The 20,795-nt window shown below is 40.4% G+C and overlaps 1 pseudogene; it reads left to right on the plus strand.

Annotated features, from left to right (window-relative positions):
• LOC124622815 overlaps positions 1–20,795 on the plus strand; it is an 80,575-nt pseudogene that overhangs the window by 48,636 nt on the left and 11,144 nt on the right.

The following is a 20,795-nucleotide window of genomic DNA, read 5'->3' on the forward strand; positions in this document are numbered from 1 at the left end:
GCCATTGCTTCGAAAAACTTTACTGGGCTCATCTGACTGGAATGCTCGTAGTATGGATTTTGTAGTAATTCACACTTCACTCTGTTTTGCGCTTCACTCGACCAAAAGCGTGAGAGAAACTTATCTCTGAAATTGATGATCGTACATGTAGCTTTGCATCGTTTCTGATACTGTTCCTGACATATGGACACACATAAAGTCTAGTTTATGTGCTAATGACCAGTGTTGATCAATGCAGTGAGTTCTCTTCACGGAAATGCTGAAACTTCCTTACAGTGAGTTTATGACTGATAAGAAAAGAGAACCTCGTCCAATTACGTTTACAAAAGGTTTTAGTGGTCTTTTGGACGAATGAGCTACAAACACATGAAACATGTAATTTGTAATATCACATATAAAGCTTGATGCAGCCCTATGAACATCGGAAATAGCTGATCGTTGTGATCCTTGTGAACGATTTGAGAGACGGGTCTCCATGACATCAGAAACACTTGTGAAAAGGGGTGTACAGTCGAGTATACTAAAATGGCAGTCAAGGAACGCTACGTAGAGAAGTACATAAACAAAACTGGTTATTGGGTTGACCCAATTTGAAATACAGATGTAATAAGAATACTGAATGAAAGATTATCAACGCATTTGCGGGAAGAGTAGATACATCCCTCAGAAAGTGACAGGGAACATTTCACGCCGCTTGAAAATTTGATGGACCTATTTCATGAAGATACGAAATCGTATAATCATGACGTTGGGAATAATTTGAATAAGGAGAAAGAGCAGTATAATGACCATAATAACAATCATAACCTTAACAATATTAGCTACGGCAACGGTCTCAACAAAATAATTTTAGGCAAGACAGTGCGAACAGTGATAATACTAGACCGCCATTGAATATGAAGAGAAAGTATGACAGTTTGTATAATTAGGAAATAATAATAATAATAATCATCATAATCATAATAAAAGTATAGACATAGTAGACTACTGGCAGGCCAGCAACACTCAAACTGGCAACAGAATTCCATGCCACATAATATGAATCAAACAACATTCTGGGAATGGCAACCACGGCTCAGAGACATTATTAATAAAAATAACGACACTCAACGCTCATTAACCATTCAAATTATCAATAAAAATTACAACAATTAAAAAGTGAAGAATGATGAGGCGTTTCTAAAAGGAGCATAGCTGTGTGAAGGTGCCTTATTTGCGATTTTTTCATTTTTTTTGGGTCATCAGTCTTCTCACTGGTTTCATGCGGACAGCCAAGACTTCATCTTCTGTGTCAACCTCTTCATCTCGGAGTAGCACTTGCAGCCTACATCCTCAATTATCTGCTGCATGTATTGCAATCTCTGTCTTCCTCTAAAGTTTTTGCCCTCTACAGCTCCCTCGAGTAATATAGAAGTGACGTCTCAACAGGTGTCCTATCATCCTGTCCCTTCTAATTGGCCAGCAGCTGTGGCCGAGCGGTTCTAGGCGCTTCAGTCCGGAACCGCGCTGCTGCTACGATCGCAGGTTCGAATCCCGCCTCGGGCATGGATGTGTGTGATGTCCTTAGGTTAGTTAGGTTTAAGTAGTTGTAAGTCTAGGGGACTGATGACATCAGGTGTTAAGTCCCATAGTGCTTAGAGCCACTTGAACCATTTGAACCTTCTCAGTGTTTTCCACATATTCCTATACTCTCCGATTCTACGCAGAAACTCCTCATTTTTTAACTTATCAGTCCACTTAATTTTCAACATTCGCCTGTGGCACTACATCTCAAATGCTTCTATTCTCTTCCGGTTTTCCAACAATCCATGTTTCACTGCTCTACAGTGCTGTGCACTTGACGTACATTTACAAAAATTTCTGCCTCAAATCAAGGCGTATGTTTGATACTATTAGACTTCTCTTGGCCAGAAATGCCCTTTTTTGTAGGGCTAGACTGCTTTTGATGTCCTCCTTGCTCTATCCGTCATTGGTTATGTTGTTGCCCAGGTCGTAGAATTTCTTTTATTTCGCCTTCTTCGTGACCATTAATCCTGATGATAGGTTTCCTACTGTTTTCATTTCTGCTAATTCTTATTATTTTCGTCTTTCTTCGATTTACTCTAAGTCCATATTCTGTATTCATTAGATTCTTCATTCCATTCAGCATATCATGTAATTCTTCTTCACTTTCTCTCAAGATAGCAATGTCATCAGCGAGTCGTATCACTGATACTCTTTCACCTTGAATCTTATTTCCACTCCTGAAACTTTCTTTTATTTCAATCATTGCTTCTTGGATGTGCAGGTTGAACAGTAGGGATGAAAGACTACATCCCTCTCTAACACACTTTTTTATTCCTAGCACTTCCTTCTTGGTCGTTCACTCTTATTATTCCTTCTTGGCTCTTGTACATATTGTATGCTACCCGTCTCTCCCCATAGCTTACCCCTATTTTTCTCAGAATTTCGAGCATCTTGTGCCATTTTACGCTGTCGAACGCTTTTACAGGTCGACAAATCTTGTGAAAGTGTCTTGATATTTTTTAGTCTTGCTTGCAGTATCAATCACAACGGCAGAATTGCCTCTCTGGTGCCTTTATTTTTTCTAAAGAAAAACTAATCGTCATCTAGCACACCCTCAATTTTATTTTCCATTCTTCTGTATATTATTCTTGTCAGCAACTTGGATGCATGAGCTGTTAAGCTAATTGTACTACCTATATACTTCCTTCCTCAGCGACTTGTATTTCTGTATTCCTGAATGCCCCTGTACATTTTTATACTTCCTTGTCTCATCGATCAACTCAAGTATTTCTTCTGTTACCCATGATTTCTTCGCAGGCAACTTCTTTCTATTCATGTTTTTCTTCCCAAATTCTGTGATTGCCATTTTTAGTGATGTCCATTTCTCTTCAACTGTACTGCCTACTGAGCTATTCCTTACTATTGTATCTATAGCTTTAAAGAACTTCAAGCCTGTCTCGCCATCCCTTACTACTTCTGTATGCCACTTCTTTGCATTTTGATTCTTTCTGAGTAATCTCTTGAACTTCAGCCTACTCTTCATAACAACTACATTGTGATCTGAGCCTATATTTGCTACGGAGTACGCCTTACAGTCCAGTATCTGACTTCGGAATCCCTGTCAGACCATGACATAATCTAACTGAAATCTTCCCATATCACCCGTTGATTCTTGAACAGATTACTCGCTATTACTAACTAGAATTTATTATAGTATTCAATTAGTCTTTCTCCTCTATCATTTCTTGCCCCAAGCTCATCTTCTCCTGTAACCTTTTTTTCTATTCCTTCCTCTACAACTGCATTCCAGTTCCCCAAGACTATTATAATTTCATCTCCCTTTACGTACTGTATTACTCTTTCAATATCCTCATATACTTTCAGTATCTCTTCGTCTTCAGCTTGCAAAGTTGGCATCTATACCTGAACTATCGTTGTCGGTGTTGGTTGGCTGTCGATTCTAACAAGAACAAACCCTATCATTGAACTGTTCACTGTTTCACACTCTCTGTCCTGCCTTCCTATTCATAACGAATCCTATACCTGTTACACCATTTTCTGCTGCTGTTGACATTGTCCTACACTCGTCTCACCAGAAATTTGTCATCTTTCCATTAAACTTCACTGAGCCCCACGATATCTAGATTGCGCCTTGCATTTACCTTTACAGAATTTCTAGATACTCTACCGTATTCAAGCGTCTGACATTCCATGCCCCGAATTGTAGAACGTTATCCCTTTGTTGATTGTTCAATCTTTTTCTAATGGTCACCTCCACCTTGTCAGTCCCCTCACAGAGATCCCAACGGGGGATTGTTCCGGAATCTTTTGCCAATGGAGAAATCGTCATGACACTTTTTCAGTTACAGGCCACATGTCATGTGGATACACGTTATATGTTTTTGATGCAGTGATTTCCATTGCCTTGTGGGTCCTTATGACGATCAGTACTGATTCTTCGCCTTTAGGGACAGTTTCCCACCCCAAGGACCAGACAGTGACCTGAACCTCTGTCTGCTCCTCCACCTTCTTTGATAAGGCCGTTGGCTGAATGAGGATAACTTCTTATGCCAGAAGTCTTCGGGCACCAAATGCTGATTATTTAACAGACTTTAAGCAGTGGTTGATTTCGAACCCAGGACCTATTACGTTCTGATTAGTAATCGAAGATGCTACGCCTAGAACTCAGGTGCATCCTGCTTGCTATGGATTCCAAAGACTCGAACACTGCTCAAGAACAGGTCGCACCAGCGTCCTATATGCGGTCTCCTTTGCAGATGAACCACTCCTTCCTAAAATTCTCCCAATAAACCGAAGTCGACCATTCGCCTTCCCTACCGCACTTCCCACATGCTCGTCCCACATCATATCGCTTTGCTACGTTAGGACCAGACATTTAAACCACTCGACTTCGCAAGCAGGACACTAGTAACAGTGTAACCGAAAATTACGGGTTTATTCTTCCTGCTCATTGAAATAAAACAACACTTTTGTTTTACATTCCTGTTTTGAAAGTTCATCATCATCATCAGTTATCTGCTTTATTAGCAGGTCCTTTGCCTCTCCATTTTCTGCGATCCATTGCTTCCTTCTTAAGGCCGCTGTATGTTGCACCGTCCATCATGTCATCCAGTATCTGGAATCTCTTCCTTCCTCGCTTCCTTTTCCCTTCTACATAACCTTCTAAAACTGTTTTTATCAGTCCGTCATTCTTTCTTAATATATGCCCAATCCAATTTCTTTTTCTTCTCTTTATTACATCTAGTAACTGCCTTTTCTCTCCCACTCTTCTCAGTACCTCTTCATTTTTTACTCTGTCCATCCAACTTATTCCTTCCATCTTCCGCCATGTCCAGATCTCAAAAGCCTCCAGCCTTTCTCTGTCTTTTTTCCTCATAGTCCATGTTTCAGCGCCATATAGAAGAACACTCCATACAAGACATTTTATGAGTCTCTTTCTGAGTTCTCTGTCCATACCGCTGCAGAAGATTCTCCTTGTCTTATAAAACGCCTCTTTTGCCATTGTTATCCTTGTTTTAATTTCTGTGGTGCACTTCCAGTCGGTGTCTATCCTGCATCCAAGATACTTAAAATTTTGCACCTGTTCTAGTTTTTCTCCATTCAGCACAATTTTTAGTTCCTTATTTCCTCCTATTGCCAATACTTTTGTTTTATTTGTGTTAATTTTGAAAGTTACGTAATTCCAAATTCCTGTTTTGAAAGCTCTGAAATTCCAGTGGCACCTAATAAGTGATTTCGCGTAATACATTAAATCTCATAAAACTTATTATTCCATTTCTTTACTAGTAGGTCAATATATTCGGAATATTTTGCATTTACAAATAAAGCCATAATTAAGAAAATTTAGGTTAGCATTGTTATCTTTTAGTATTTTATATAATATTTTTTATTGTATACGCCAGTTTCAGCATAAAATAAACAAGGTTTTGTGGATCGTTACTCATAAAAATGTTAAACTTTTATTATTAATTTAATAAATTTGCACTGTAGTTTTGTTGACTTGATTGTTAAAAAACGTATAAATAGGAGGAGCACAAGTCTCAACATGGTCAGTTGGAGACAGTTTTGAGACGCAGCCACTGTGTCGGACGTCTGTGCAATAATCTAATTGTTGTAAAACAGTATTGTGACTATGTAGCCTGTTATGTGGAGTGGGCTCCCACTAAGAAGAAACGGTGCAGCTTGTCATAAATAAACCACTATGAAACGACTTGGTACTTGGATTATTTCATGGAATTCGCGTAACTTGATCCAGTTAGCAGATGAAATGGACCAAGGCAACGACTACTTCAGCAGCAGCAGCAGCAGCAGCAGCAGCAGGAAGCAGATTACTCCGAGTTACATCGAACTAAGATGCGTATAAGAAATCAACTGAACTATATATGTGTCACTGCAGAACTAATCACTAAAGTGTAATGTTTTGGAAGCTGTTCTATCAGTAAACATTTGCATTTGTCTCACCCCCGTGATCACACGTTTCTTTATGTCTATGGAACACAATAATAACAAGTAGTTTTTGAGTTTTTTTGTTTAAATCAAATAATCTCTTTTCGATGTTGAAAATTTCGCCCCGGGAAAATTGCACTTTTTCCACACAGCACTTTCGTTACATCATCTGCATTAACTTACATTTTTCCACTTTTAGAATCAGCTGACAGTCATCCCACCAAATGGAAATTTTTTCTGTCGTGTTGTACCTTCCTACTGTCACGAAAGTCCGACACCTTAGCGTACACCATAGCACTATCAGCAAAGAACAGCAGATTGCTGGGCACCCTGTATACCAAATCATTTATGTATACAGAGCACATCAGCGGTTTTATCACACTTCCATGGAGCAGTCTTGATATTACCGTTGTCTCCGATAAGTATTGGCTGTCGAGGACAACGTGCTTGGTTCTATAACGTAAGACGTCTTCGAGCCACTCACTTACTGTATTTGTGAGCTTACTGCATTTGCTTCTACCTTCGTTAACAGCGTGCAACGCGGCACCTTGTGAAATACTTTCCGGATATCTATAAATATGGAATCTGCTTGTTGCCCTCCATTCATAGTTCGCAATAAATCATGTGAGGAAAGAAAAAGCTGGGTTTCGCGATGCTATGTAAATCCATGCTGATTATTGGACATAAACTTCTCAGTCTCAAGAAAGTTTACTATATTCGAACTGAGAATATGTTCAAGGATTCTGCAGCAAACCAAAGTTGGGGATATTGCTCTCTAATTTTGCGGGTCCGTTCTTTTACCATTTTGGTATACAAATATCATCTGCTGTTTTATCCAGTCACTTGGGACTTTATGCTGGGCATCCACGACAATTGCAAGCTAAGTAAGGGACCAATTCCGTAGAATACTCTTCGTAAAAACGATTTGGGATTCCATCCGGACGTGGTGATTTATTTGCTTTTAAATCCTTCAGTTGTTTCTCTGCACCAGGTGTGTTTATTACTATTCTCCATGTGAGAGACGTCCGTTCGTCAAATGACGGCATGTCTGTACGGTTTTCCTGTGAGAAGGATTTCCTAAACGCAGAATTTGTTGCCTTCAACTGCTACACTATACTGGTCAGCAAAGGACTGAAAGGAAGCCTTAGATCCGCTTAGCGATTTTATGTAACATCAAAATTTTCTCTGGTTCTCTCGCTCTCTGCTAGATCTTTTGCTAATGTGTGACAGTGGTAGTTGTTGTCTGCTTCGCGTATAGATCTTTTCACAGACGGACGAATCTCTACTAACCTTCTGTTGCAGTCATTTGAGCGTTTCTTTCCACAGAAGATTACAACAGCCTCTGCTTCCTCGGCACAGCCGCGCTCGCTAGCAGCGTTGTCTGAGGCGCCTTGCCAGGGTTCGAGCGCCTCCCCCCGTCGGAGGTTCGAGTCCTCCCTCGGGCGTGGGTGTGCGTTGTCCGTAGCGTAAGTTAGTTTATGTTAGATTAAGTAGTGTGTAAGCCTAGGGACCGATGACCTCAGAAGTTGGGTCCCATAAGAAATAACGACCAAAAATCCTCACCATCAGCCGAATTTCGTCATCAAACAATGGTGGGTCTTTCCCATCCTTTATCCACTTACTAGGCACATAACTGTGCAGACCACGATTTCCAATCTGCTCAAAACCTTGCCCATAATTCCACTACATCCATTTTACGGGAACTAAATGATGTCAGTTGACTTTATAAGTGTATATCTGCTGTATCTAGCAGAAACACTCTCCTAGCCTTCTTGAATGATGTATTAACTTTCGTAATCATAGTTGCTATAACGACATCATGACCGCCAATCCCCGCTTCTATACCTCGCTTGTTGATGATATCCGTCCCACCTTTGCAGCTACAAGGTCTAAGATATTTCCATTGCGTGTCGGCTGCCGAGCTAGCTGCTCAAGACGATTTTCGAAAAAGGTGTAAAAAAGTATTTCTATTGGTATTCTCGCAATGAATCTACAGACTTCCCAGTCTATACTCTGCAGGCTTATGTTGCCTCCAACTAGTATGGCATGTTCTGGGTATTTGAGTGCTACTGACTTTAGACTTTCCTTAAATGACCGTCAGGGTAAAATCGGTGCCCGGTAAAAGCATCCAACAATTAACCTGGATTCACCTACATATGTTATACGCGACCAGATGACTTCACTGTCACATACTTTTTTCCCCGTAAGCGGTAAATTCGGAACTTTATTACGGATACTTCGACACTTAACTGATAAAATTGCGACTGTCGAAGAGTCTTTATTCTGAATGACGTCTGACTTCCCTTACTGGGTATCGAGTGGCAAGTGTTAATCAGAGCATCCCAAACTGCTGTGTAGCCTAAGAAACCCTCACGTGCTCTCCACAAGTACTATGCTATCCACGCAGCTGTCTACTTTTTGTAGTGCACCCCTGACCTATCAAGAGGAGTCCTACAAATCTCCACACGATGCTTGTAAAAGTGTACAAAGGATGACAGGTGAATGAGCTAGGCCTACAAAAAAGCGGGGGTAAACTAGTAATGAACAGAACATTACTGTGAACAGGGATAAAATTTCTAAAAATAACTAACGTCTAGGGAAAGTACTATGAGGGAAATATTATCCCAAAACTTAATAATTTAGTATGAAACCAAAACGCTGAGAACCGGAGAAATTTGAAAAGAAACTTACCAGATAACGCCACGTAGGATATAGTATAAGATCCGGTAGGGACCAACTGTATAAAACGAAGAAGTAAAACTTAAAATCCCGAATTATGTGTGTACTTCCGCTGTATTGGTAACCGTAAGCAGGCCGTGGCGACTAGCAATACAACGGAAGACTAAAGGCCACTGTGTATAAGACGAAAAATAAGTAAACACATGAACAGTTGCAAGGAGGAAATCATAACTAGGAAAACAAGCAAAGGCTCGGAACCGCATTACATAACCGGCGACAATTCAGATCGCCAAATTTCTGTACGATACTGTACTGTCTAAATTCAGTCAGATTATCCTGGGTTGAACATTGGGCTCGCTTTAACGTCCTCGTGACGTCTATTTCTTCCAAAACATTTAAAAAATTTCCTTTGTTTCCTTAAATATAATACACAATTTTTTTCACTGTTAGAAATAGTGACCTGTTTCTCTTGGACGAGCTGAGGTAGCTTATTTCAGGACAGAGAGGTGTAAGTATTCTTTAAACCGTATATTAAAATTGCTTCCTCTCTGAAATATATATATCTGGGGGCAGTCATAGCAGGCGATCTCATAAACACCGGAGCCTTTATATTTACCGTATTTGGCCGGTTCTTGAAGTTATTTAATGCGGTTCCCAGCCTTCGGTTGTTTTCCTAGTTATTATTTCCTCCTTCCAGATGCTCGTGTGTTTACTATGCTTTCCTCTTAGACCATGTGTCCTTCCGCCTTCCAGTCCATTGCTAGCCTCCACAGGCTACTTGCAATGAACCAGACGGTTGTCAATACAACGGAAGTACGCACATTACACTGGATTTTCAGTCTTACTTCGTTAGTTTTATACAGTTGTTTCCTACCGGACCTTAAATCCTACGGGGTGTTGTTCGGTAAGCTTTTTTGTAAATTTCTTCCATTCTTGACTTTTTTGAGATTTCTTCCATTCTCGACGTTTTTGTTTCGTACAAGGGTATTATTTTTAGGATAATATTTCCATGTATTTATAGTACTTTCACTAGACGCTAGTATTTTTTTAGGAATTTTGTTCCTGTTCATGGTAAAGTTACATTCAGTATTAGCTTTCCCCCGCTTTTCTGTAGACCTGGCTCATTCAGTCGTCAAGCTTCGTGCATTTTTAATAGGATCTTTCATGTGTACCCAATTTTATTAGGACAACCCACCATTGTGAATTGACTTTTATCGTGGATAATTACCTGGAACCTGGGACTAAATAACTGTCCATTTACATTATGGAAATATATCCACTGTAAGTGCTCATCATTGTTTCCTATTGAATATCAGCACTATGGTTCTGGATTTCTACCATTTCAAAAATTTTACACAGTGATTTGTATTTTCGACAGAGAAACCGAAAGACGTGTCTGTACTGATGTGAAACCGGTAATTGCGCATAAACCTCCTTCACAGAACTATGCTTCTTTTGGAAACACCTAATCATTCTTGACTTTTTGATTGTAGTAATTTTTATGATAATTTGAGCGCTTTGTGTGTGTTGAGTATTATTACTGTGATTCATACTATGAATCGACAAAATCCTAAGCATGGTGAAAGTCCTAGTAATGGTAATCCTCAAAACTGAAGATCACCGAACCAACTGTTTAGATTAATTGAAGTAATTGAAAGCAAACCACCAACTACAACATATCTGATAGATTATTGTAGACCACATCATGCCCTCAGACTGTACCCGAGGAAAGTGTAGGGGTTAATACTTTACAACATATTAATATAGTGACGGAAGTGATACACATGATTTGTTACTAGCAGGTTCAAATCTTTCTCTCGAAAACAGCAGTACCAGTCGAAGATGTCTTTTCTGGAACAGAAGGTAAAGTAACTAATATTGTAATTATTGACATAAGAGCTTCGACGAACGTTGTTTCCCTAAATTTTTATAAACAAATGTGCCAGGGGGGAAAGACCTTCCACTCTGCCAGTTCAAAACTGTCCTGTAGTAGGTGCTATTGGTGCTAAATCCAAGACTGTCAGCTGTCAGGCGCAAGTAGTAGATAAAGTGTCAACTAGTTGCAATATGCGGATCGTTTGCAACAGAGGGGCATAACAGACGACCTCTGTGTAGGGAAATATTTTATGAAGGCAAATAAAAAAGAACTGGTGTTAGGTTTACGTTTGAATAACAAGTACACAAACCTGCAGAACAAAAACAGTGTATCTGATATTCAACCACAAATATGGAAATCTTCTACGAATAAGTAATGGAAGAAATAATATTTATAATTGCTATTAGATTTGATTTGATTAAAACAGAAACTAAAAATTTCAAATGTTGCCAGAGAACGAAATTTAGCTTCACAGGGATTGAGTTACCACACACAGGTAGCCGAATGTTTAGACCAGATGAAGTCGGCCCACTCCAAGTGAACAGCATTGACATTAAGAACTATAAACTCTCTAGCAATTGTTCTTGAGTCGGAATAACCGAGGCTCAAAGAACGAACTCCGTAGCTTCGTATACAAGTACTTAGCAGTATTCACTGAGAAACCTTGTATAAGAAAACAATATCTAAATCACATGCAAGTGAAGCCACACGAAACATGTTGGTGATCCACCAACTCCATTCCTTAGACCACGAAAGGGACCATAAATAATGAAATCGAGAGCATATTTGATCAGAGAATGATTGTAATTGAGGTATCCCTCTCGCTGTATAGTAGTCTACTACTGCCAATTACAGAAGCAGGAGGAAGTGTACACTTAGTGCTAGAGGCGAGGGAAACAGAAACATTGTTATACCCATTAGTACATGAAGAGAAAAGTTAGGTAAAGAAATCAAGAAGTTTAATGGTATCCGGTATTTGTCCTCAGTCAACTTGAGACTCTTATATTGGCAGGTCTTAATGTCGAGAGAACCGCGCCAATGTACTTCTTTTATTTTTAATGGCAGAAATTATCATTTTCATGTCCACTTGACCTCAGTGTGAATGCTGACACCCTGCATAAAGTAGCTATCTATGTAGATGACTTGCTGATAACTAATTCTACTTGGGGAAGGAACATGCGGAGTCTCTAGAAAGAGTGCTACAGTTCCAGAAAACAGGAATTACAGCATATTTCAACAAATCAAAATTTGGAAGAAAATACTTTAATTTCTAGGACATATCGTTTCACGTGATAGTGTGAAGTCCGATTCCAAAAATACAGAAAGAGTGAAAAACGTGGCATGTCCCTGCACAATGAAAAAACAGACCTTTCTTAGGATTAGCCTCATTTTCCCACCGATTCATTTCGAATCAATTGCTTAGCAAAGCGCCTTTACTCTGGCTGCTAAGGAAAAATGTACCATGGTGCTGAGACGATAACAGTCGACTGGGTTCTGATGAATGCAACAATTTTACATCATCCTGATATGAATAATGATTTTTGCTTAGCTAACAATGCTTCCTTTTCAGGCGATGGATCTTGTTCCTTCCAGTTAGAAGAAGATAATTGTAACATTGGTATCCAGATGACCAGGTTTCAAGCAGGAAGTTGCCGGAATCTGCTACAGATCTAAAGGCATTGGTAGTGCTCCCTAAGGAAATTTATCCATTATGTACATGGTAAACTTGTTAAGATTTTCTGTGATCAGTAGGCGTTAAGTTTACTTTTGAGCTGTAATTTACTGCACTAGCGATTAACACACTGATCGATATTCCTCCACGAGTATTATATAAACATGATACACATAAAAAGCGAAGATAATATTATTCCTGACGTACTGTCACGTCTCCCACAACGTTTAGAGCCGTGCACAGAGTTAGCCAAAGAGGGTATTGAATTCAAATTTTTTGCTGATAAACGAACCCACATATAGAAAACCATAGTTAGAGGTATGCCATACAATGAAACAGTTACAGAACATCAACTCTAAATGAGCAGCAATTAAAGAAACATTGAGTTTGAACCTGCAGTTCCCACAGATAAACACTATATCTTGTATCACAATATTCTGTTTCACCGTTATGGCTGTCACGTTGAAGTATGGTGCGTATATGTACCTGAAGCTTATCATGGAGCCCTAATCTGATGTACCCACGGTGTCTGGGGACACTGTTATATATAAATAAATGCACTCAAAATTTAAAACGTTACTGCTATTTCAAAAATATTAAGAAATATATTCAGCAGTTAGTCAGAACTTACATGACATGTCAGAAAACCAGATCGGCAGATGTATATTGTCATGTTTAACTACATACTTATGGCGTGTCATGGCCCATCGAACATAGGCCGGTGTGAGGTGGAGCGTACACCATTCAGTTAAGTAGTGGTTTTGGCTTTGTACATATGTACTGTTTGCGTTTTCCTGTTCTTTTTCGTTTGTAAATGTATAGCTATGGTGCTCTTTTAATAATTGACAAAGGTCTTCTGAGGCACTTGTGGGTTTTATTGTTGTTCTGAAGAAGGTGTAGTTATCTACGCCGGAACCTGGGTTAACACTTAACACTACGTGCTTTTTTCGCAGCTCGTGGTCGTGCGGTAGCGTTCTCGCTTCCCACGCCCGGATTCCCGGGTTCGATTCCCGGCTGGGTCATGGATTTTCTCTGCCTCGTGATGACTGGGTGTTATGTGTTGTCCTTAGGTTAGTTAGGTTTAAGTAGTTCTAAGTTCTAGGGGACTGATGACCATAGATGTTAAGTCCCCTAGTGCTCAGAGCCATTTGAACCTTTTTTCGCAATCGAGGCGGGTTTTTAGTTTTTTGATATATTAACCAACGATTGCTGATGCGCTGTGATGTTGAAGGTTCTTATTAAAGAAATTACAAAGAAAATTATGCAATTTTTTTCCAAAATGCTTCCTCAAATTGAGGTACCATTTAGTCCAATGTTATACAGTTGAAGGAGACCAAACTTTTACCAGATATGCATGACATGATGGCTGAGGTACTAGACCTATTTAATTCCACGTATTACGCATATTACAAGGATAAACAAAATTACATCTTACATTTTAATTTTTATAATCTTTCCCTAATGAAATGCTATTTTTTCTATAATTCAGTTGATTCAGCAATTAAGCTTAGGTCTACTACATAAGTATGGACTATTGCAAGTTAAAGAAAAAATTAGACCAATGCTTTATAAACTTTAGGAAATATTTGTACCTGAATTCTGAAAAATACAACTTGGGGGAAATTCGATTACTTGACCACGATTTCGTACTACTATCAGTTCACTGCTGCACAATGGAAAAACGAAACAGAGATTAAATTAATATTTTTCCAGATCTAAGATTTTGAAAAATTCCCAAATATAAACAAAATTCGCCAGCAGCGCGAAAAAGTTCTATGTCTGTATACATATACTCTGCGAATTAACGCCAAGAATTCTAAACTACGTCAATAAAATTAGAGAAAGTTGTTGTTGTTGTGGTCTTCAGTCCTGAGACTGGTTTGATGCAGCTCTCCATGCTACTCTATCCTGTGCAAGCTTCTTCATCTCCCAGTACCTACTGCAACCTACATCCTTCTGAATCTGCTTAGTGTATTCATCTCTTGGTCTCCCCCTACGATTTTTACCCTCCACGCTGCCCTCCAATACTAAATTGGTGATCCCTTGATGCCTCAGAACATGTCCTACCAACCGATCCCTTCTTCTGGTCAAGTTGTGCCACAAACTTCTTTTCTCCCCAATCCTATTCAATAAATCCTCATTAGTTATGTGATCTACCCATCTAATCTTCAGCATTCTTCTGTAGCACCACATTTCGAAAGCTTCTATTCTCTTCTTGTCCAAACTATTTACCGTCCATGTTTCACTTCCATACTTTCAGAAATGACTTCCTGACACTTAAATCTATACTCGATGTTAACAAATTTCTCTTCTTCAGAAACGCTTTCCTTGCCATTGCCAGTCTACATTTTATATCCTCTCTACTTCGACCGTCATCAGTTATTTTGCTCCCCAAATAGCAAAACTCCTTTACTGCTTTAAGTGTCTCATTTCGTAACCTGATTCCCTCAGCATCACCTGACCTAATTCGATTACATTCCATTATCCTCGTTTTGCTTTTGTTGATGTTCATCTTATATCCTCCCTTCAAGACACCATCCATTCCGTTCATCTGCTCTTCCAAGTCCTTTGCTGTCTCTGACAGAATTACAATGTCATTTCTTCTCCATGGATTTTAATACCTACTCCGAATTTTTCTTTTGTTTCCTTTACTGCTTGCTCAATATACAGATTGAATAACATCGGGGGAGGCTACAACCCTGTCTTACTCCCTTCCCAACCACTGCTTCCCTTTCATGTCCCTCGACTCTTATAACTGCCATCTGGTTTCTGTACAAATTGTAAATAGCCTTTCGCTCCCTATATTTTACCCCTGCCACCTTTAGAATTTGAAAGAGAGTATTCCAGTCAACATTGTCAAAAGCTTTCTTTAAGTCTACAAATGCTAGAAACGTAGGTTCACCTTTCCTTAATCTTTCTTCCAAGATAAGTCGTAAGGTCAGTATTGCCCCACGTGTTCCAACATTTCTACGGAATCCAAACTGATCTTCCCCGAGGTCGGCTTCTACTAGTTTTTTCATTCGTCTGTAAAAAATTCGTGTTAGTATTTTGCAGCTGTGGCTTATTAAACTGATTGTTCGGTAATTTTCACATCTGTCAACACCTGCTTTCTTTGGGATTGGAATTATTGTATTCTTCTTGAAGTCTGATGGTATTTCGCCTGTTTCATACATCTTGCTCACCAGATGGTAGAGTTTTGTCAGGACTGGCTCTCCCAAGGCCGTCAGTAGTTCCAATGGAATGTTCTCTACTCGGGTGGCCTTGTTTCGACTCAGGTCTTTCAGTGCTCTGTCAAACTCTTCACGCAGTATCGTATCTCCCATTTCATCTTCACCTACATCCTCTTCCATTTCCATAATATTGTCCTCAAGTACATCGCCCTTGTATAGACCCTCTGTATACTCCTTCCACCTTTCTGCTTTCCCTTCTTTGCTTAGAACTGGGTTTCCATCTGAGCTCTTGATGTTCATACAAGTGGTTCTCTTATCTCCAAAGGCCTCTTTAATTTTCCTGTAGGCAGTATCTATCTTACCCCTAGTGAGATAAGCCTCTACATCCCTACATTTGTCCTCTAGCCAAACCTGCTTAGCCATTTTGCACTTCCTGTCGATGTCATTTTTGAGACGTTTGTATTCCTTTTTGCCTGCTTCACTTACTGCATTTTTATATTTTGTCCTTTCATCAATTAAATTAAATATTTCTTCTGTTACCCAAGGATTTCTACTAGCCCTCGTCTTTTTACCTACTTGATCCTCTGCTGCCTTCACTACTTCATCCCTCAAAGCTACCCATTCTTCTTCTACTGTATTTCTTTCCCCCATTCCTGTCAATTGTTCCCTTATGCTCTCCCTGAATCTCTGTACAACCTCTGGTTCTTTCAGTTTATCCAGGTCCCATCTCCTTAAATTCCCACCTTTTTGCAGTTTCTTCAGTATTAATCTACAGGTCATAACCAATAGATTGTGGTCAGAGGCCACATCTGCCCCTGGAAATGTCTTACAATTTAAAACCTGGTTCCTAAATCTCTGTCTTACCATTATATAATCTATCTGATACCTTTTAGAATCTCCAGGGTTCTTCCATGTATACAACCTTCTATCATGATTCTTAAACCAAGTGTTAGCTATGATTAAGCTGTGCTCTGTGCAAAATTCTACCAGTCGGCTTCCTCTTTAATTTCTTAGCCCCAATCCATATTCACCTACTACGTTTCCTTCTCTCCCTTTTCCTACACTCGAATTCCAGTCACCCATGACTATTAAATTTTCGTGTCCCTTCACTATCTGAATAATTTCTTTTATTTCATCATGCATTTCTTCAATTTCTTCGTTATCTGGAGAGCTAGTTGGCATATAAACTTGTACTACTGTAGTAGGTGTGGGCTTCGTATCTATCTTGGCCACAATAATGCGTTAACTATGCTGTTTGTAGTAGCTTACCCGTATTCCTATTTTCCTATTCATTATTAAACTTACTCCTGCATTACCCCTATTTGACTTTGTGTTTATAACCCTGTAGTCACCTGACCAGAAGTCTTGTTCCTCCTGCCACCAAACTTCACTAATTCCCACTATATCTAACTTTAACCTCTCCATTTCCCTTTTTAAATTTTCTAACCTACCAGCCCGATTAAGGGATCTGACATTTCACGCTCCGATCCGTAGAATGCCAGTTTTCTTTCTCCTGATAACGACATCCTCTTGAGTAGTCCCCGCCCGGAGATCCGAATGGGGGACTATTTTACCTCCGGAATATTTTACCCAAGAGGACGCCATCATCATTTAATCAGTAAAGCTGCATGCCCTCGGGAAAAATTACGGCCGTAGTTTCCCCTTGCTTTCAGCCGTTCGCAGTACCAGCACAGCAAGGCCGTTTTGGTTATTGTTACAAGGCCAGATCAGTCAATCATCCAGACTGTTGCCCTTGCAACTACTGAAAAGGCTGCTGCCCCTCTTCAGGAACCACACGTTTGTCTGACCTCTCAACAGATACCCCTCCGTTGTGGTTGTACCTACGGTACGGCTATCTGTATCGCTGAGGCACGCAAGCCTCCCCACCAACGGCAAGGTCCATGGTTCATGGGGGGGGGGGGGGGGGGGGGATGTATTGCATAAATTGCAATGCCACAAAACAACCTTGAGCAGGCTTATAAAAGCAGCAAAATTAGTGTTAGCTAAGCAGCCAAGTAGACGAAATGAATATAAAAAATGAGGTCTAATCTTGACGAGGGTCTCAAAACAATACATCGACATCTAAATTGTTCTGAAGCACCACTTTAGGAGGGAGAAAGCTAATGCATCGATTTCATGACAAGAATTTTAAACTAAGCCACTGACTGAAAATAAGTGCTATTATTACAAATGAGACAGGCCTATAGGAGCCTGTGTAGAATAACACCAGCCAGCAGTCAGAACTTTGGTGATAAGCCTCCCTAAAACGCTTACAGGCGGTATTTCTTATATTATTTTGGGGATTTAAGTAATCACAGTATTCTAAAGTGCGTTGCAAAATGTAAAGTTTGTGTTCCAGCAGTTATGAAATATGTATTGAGTGTACTGAATCTCGAAAATAAAAGCTGTAATGAAGTTTACCGTTCAGACACGTGCACAACATAGTCCACATATTATGGAAGGAAGAAATAAGGTACTTTGTTACTAAATATAATTTAGGCTGCACTGTAGATAAACAAGCGAGATAGACGACCGAAGCAGTAGCAGTGAGAGATGTGACATATCCAAAGACAGTGTCAGAATCGATATCTCCTGCAAGAGGTATAACACTGATATTATTCTGTATAACGTACAGATATGTCGACGTGTTCTATCACTTAGTAGGTCACAACCGGAAATGATATTGGAAAATCTCTCAACCATTGATGCTGCTGCACCCGAAACATACGATGAATATGAAGTTCCCAATCACACCTTTCGTTTTCGAACTTCCAATAAGCAAATTTAAAACAAATGACTGTAAAATAAATATTACGAGTTATAATACCCCCAACATTACAGTGTGACAGCATGACAGTGCCAAATTACAGAGATGAAGATATTTACAACAGAATTAACGGAAAACGGAGACGAAATAATATCATTATAGCAGCGCTAACTGTGGGAACATTCCCAATAATTGTCGAAATGGCCTTATAGTATTTCATAATAGAGGAGCTGAAAATAACAAGACGCAATTCATCAAGTGTATTCCTCAAGTACCATGTAAACTCTAAATATACTGCTTATCATGTATTGCGAGACGTCTCCCTCTTAGGGAGCACAAATTAAATATGTCATATCTAAATTGTCTGTTTAACTCATTAAAATACTTGCTTATCGTAATATAAATCAAATCCGACGAAAATTCGATGTTTTACGCCTTGCAGACATAATGAGCAATCACAGTACTCCTGACGTCAAATGCAAGATGTGTCACCGCGAGACACCACACTTGCTAGGTGGTAGCCTTTAAATCGGCCGCGGTCCATTAGTACATGTCGGACCCGCGTGTCGCCACTGTCAGTGATCGCAGACCGAGCGCCACCACAAGGCAGGTCTCGAGATACGGGCTAGCACTCGCCCCTGTTGTACGGACGACTTTGCTAGCGACTACACTGACGAAGCCTCGCTCCTTTGCCGAGCAGATAGTTAGAATAGCCTTCAGCTAAGTCCATGGCTACGACCTAGCAAGGCGCCATTAGCCTTACATAGCAATTGATACTTATCGTATAAAGCATGTCTCATCAAGAACGATGTATACAACAAGGATGGATTAAAGTTAAGTATTCCAAAAGCTACGTACTTTTCTTTATAGCATTCGTTACATATCCTGTTTCAGACCTCACGCCATCCTTCGTGTGCTTATAGCGTGCATTGCGGTCCCCTCAAATCACACTGTGTCGGCACTTCTGTCGACACATCACAAGACTTTGTATGACCACCACCCATTCCTGTAAATGGGTCGGCGACCGCCAGACGCAGCTCCCATGCTCTCCTCTGGTCGCTGGTGTTCCCACTGCCGACCGCGCCCGGCTAGGCCGCTCTTTGGAGCCGCGGTCGTCATATGTAGTGTCTGGTGCCCTGTATCCTGGCTGTTTCCTTGGTCTCCATTTCTGTCTCTTGCTGGGCGCTTCATAACTGGTCCGAACCTACTCGAGTGTTTCGTTCGCGGACCGTGCCCACCAGGACCGGCTCCCATTGTCCCCTCTGGTCGCTGGTGTCCTGACCAATATCTGCACCAAACCTGGACGTCCTCTATGGCCGTGGCCGTCATCTTGACAGTGTCAGGACAAATCTGTAGTGTCTGATGCTCTGTCTTGTGGCAGGTTTCTTGGTCCCCACTCCTGTTACTTGTGAGATCTCGATGTGTTTTGCTTTGAGTTTTCACAAGTTCAAGAGCCGGATCCCCTGCTGTGCTGAGCTGGTATCCAGTGTCATGGTTGTTGAGATTCTCCGTGATCTTGATCTTGATGGTCTCTTTTATGACAATGTCTATATATCTAGGGGTCTGTGTGACAATTTTGGTGTCATTGTAGTTCATCGAGTGATAGAGCTCTTGGCAGTGTTCTGCTATGGCTGATTTGGTTGCCTGTCTGAGTCTGGTGTGCCTCTGGTTTCTTTACACCTGATGTCCAGAGTCCTGGTGGTCTGGCCGATGTATGACATCCAACATTCACACCGTATATTGTAAATGCCTGGTTTCCATTAACCCAGGTCATCCTTTGCATTCCCCAACATTGTCCCAATCTCAGTGTGTGGGCAAAACACCATCTTTATGTCATGTTTCATGAGAATTCTGCTGATCTTAGCAGATATCGGTTCAGCATATGGTAAGTACGCCACCTTCTTCACCTCTTCTGGTTCTTTTATTGGATCCAGTGGTTGACGAAGTGCCCTCTGGATGTCTCTAGATGAGAATCAATTCTTGCTGAACCCTGAATGCAAGTGTTCTATCTCCATGCCAAACTGTTGGGGTCTGACAGAGTACATGCTCTGTGGACTAGAGTTTTGAGCACTCTATTCTTCTGTGCAGGGTGGCGGCAGCTGTTGGCTTGCGAGTCGAAATCAGTTGTGTCGGTTGGCGGTACACACTGTGCCCAAATGTGCCAACAGCCTCCCTCTTAACTAATACATCCAGAAATGGTAGTTGTCCATCCTTTTCCAGTTCCATTGTGAATGTTATATTTGGGTGCCATGAATTTAGATGTTCCAGAAAATCATCTAGCTTCTCCCTGCCATGGCGCCAAATGATAAATATATCATCCATATATTTAAAGAAGCACTTGCATTGATATGTGGCCAACGTAAGTGACTCCTTTTCAAATCTTTCCTTGAATAGGTTGGCAACCATTGGTGATAGAGGGCTGCCCATTGCCATTCCTTCCGTTTGCTCATAAAATTGACTCCCATATAAGAAGTATGTCGCGGTTAGTACATGCCTCAATAAGTCGAGTCGAGCCTCTGTCCAATAAGATCAAGTGAGTCATTCAGTGATACTCGTGTGACGAGAGACACCACATCAAACTGACCATTATGTCAGAGTCCACAATGTATAGTTGCCTCAGCCGTTTTAGGAAGTCCTCTGAATTCAGAATGTGATGCA

Source organism: Schistocerca americana, chromosome 7, assembly GCF_021461395.2.
Source record: "Schistocerca americana isolate TAMUIC-IGC-003095 chromosome 7, iqSchAmer2.1, whole genome shotgun sequence".
In the NCBI taxonomy this organism is placed as follows: domain Eukaryota; kingdom Metazoa; phylum Arthropoda; class Insecta; order Orthoptera; family Acrididae; genus Schistocerca; species Schistocerca americana.